The sequence below is a fragment of the Miscanthus floridulus genome, chromosome 10 (assembly GCF_019320115.1).
Source record: "Miscanthus floridulus cultivar M001 chromosome 10, ASM1932011v1, whole genome shotgun sequence".
Lineage (NCBI taxonomy): Eukaryota > Viridiplantae > Streptophyta > Magnoliopsida > Poales > Poaceae > Miscanthus > Miscanthus floridulus.
The window spans coordinates 66,236,020-66,238,081 of record NC_089589.1 but is presented as its reverse complement, the minus strand read 5'-3'; positions in this window follow the sequence as shown (position 1 = coordinate 66,238,081).

Here is a 2,062-nt window from a genome sequence, read left to right as displayed (position 1 = left end):
ATCTACAAGGAGATGCCTACTACCATCCCAAGCTTCTCTCACTCGTACGCCGTTACCACACCAGGTGCACTGTTCAGTATAGGACAGAGCATTGGACCTAGCCCGACTACACCGGCTTCTAGGAGACAGAAGTGTATTGGCACAACCTAACATCGAGAAGCCTTTTGATGTCTATTGTGATGCATGTGGCACTGGTTTGGGGTGTGTTCTTATGCAGGAGGGCCGAGTCATTGCTTATGCTTCACGCCAGCTTCGAAAGCATGAAATCAATTATCCTACCCATGACTTAGAGCTAGCCGCGGTTGTTCATGCCCTGAAGATTTGGAGACATGACTTGTTAGGTAATGTGTGCAACATTTATACTGACCATAAAAGTCTCAAGTACATCTTTACTCAACCCAAGTTGAACATGTGTCAACGACGATGGTTAGAATTAATCAAAGACTACAACCTTCAAGTGCACTACCATCCTGGCAAGGCAAATGTGGTTGCTGATGCCTTAAGCAGAAAGGCCCATTGCAATTCCTTAGTTATTGAAGACTTTCATCTGGCACACCTCCTTCATCCTGTAGTACTCCACAATATCACTATGGATTGCTCTCTTAGAAGTCGAATTATCGAACTCCAGAAGACTGATGTGGGTGTGTTTCACATCAAGCGGAAGATGAAAGAGCAGGAGACCAAGCACTTTAGGGTTGATGACAAAGGAATTCTCTGGTTTAATGATAGGCTTGTAGTACCCAAAGACAAAGAACTTAGAAATCAAATTATGGCTGAAGCCCATTCTTCTAGATTGTCCATCCATCCTGGTAGCAGTAAAATGTATCAAGATCTCAAGCTGTATTATTGGTGGACCAAGATGAAGAAGGAAATCGTAGCCTACGTGGCAAGGTGTGATAACTGTTGCAGAGTCAAGGCTATTCACATGAGGCTCGGGTTATTGCAGCCACTCTCTATTCCTGGCAGGAAGTGGGAAGAAATTGTTATGGATTTCATTGTTGGGTTACCCCCTACCAAAAAGGGTTGTGATTCCATCTGGGTTATCGTAGATCGTCTAACCAAATCCGCTCACTTTATTCCGGTCAAGTCTACCTATCACCCTCACAATTATGCTGATATTTATTTTCAACAAGTGGTACGTCTCCATGGTGTACCCAAATCCATTGTTTTAGATAGAGGACCGCAATTCACGGCTCGCTTTTGGGAATGCTTACATCAGAATCTTGGCACTCATCTAATCCACAGTTCTGCCTATCATCCGCAAACATCGGGACAGACTGAGCGTGTTAATCAAATTCTTGAAGACATGCTTAGAGCTTGTCTTATCTCTTGCAAAGGCTCTTGGGAGGAATGGTTGCCTCTCGCTGAATTCTCTTATAACAACAGTTATCAAGAGAGTATCAAGATGGCTCCTTTTGAAGCGCTATATGGCCGTAAGTGTAGGACTCCTTTAAACTGGGTGGAACCTGGAGAAAGAAGATTCTATGGTATTGATTTTGTAAAAGAAGCCGAAGAGCAAGTCTGAACTATACAGAAGAATATGACTGCCACTCAGGCTAGACAAAAGAGCTATGCTGATAAGAGAAGAAAACCTATTGAGTTTGAAGTAGGTGACCATGTTTATCTGAAGGTATCCCCTATGAGAGGAGTAAAACGTTTTGGAATCAAAAGGAAGCTTGAGCCTCGATATGTTGGACCTTACCAGATTATCGAGAAAAGTGGAAGAGTAGCCTATAAACTCGATCTACCACGTGAAATGGGAGCTATATTTCCGGTATTCCATGTGTCTCAGCTGAAGAAGTGTCTCCGTATTCCCGAGGAAAGAGTAGCAACGAGGAGAATCGAATTGAAATCTGATCTTTCTTATGAGGAGAAGCCCGTGCAGGTTCTGGATACTCAAGAAAGAGTGACTCGTAGGCGACTAGTTAAGTTATACAAGGTAGTTTGGAATAATCATAGTGATCGAGATGCAACATGGGAGCGGGAAGATTATCTAAAGGAAAATCATCCAACTTTCTATACTAAATGGTACGCTTTCCAAATCTCGGGATGAGATTTTTCT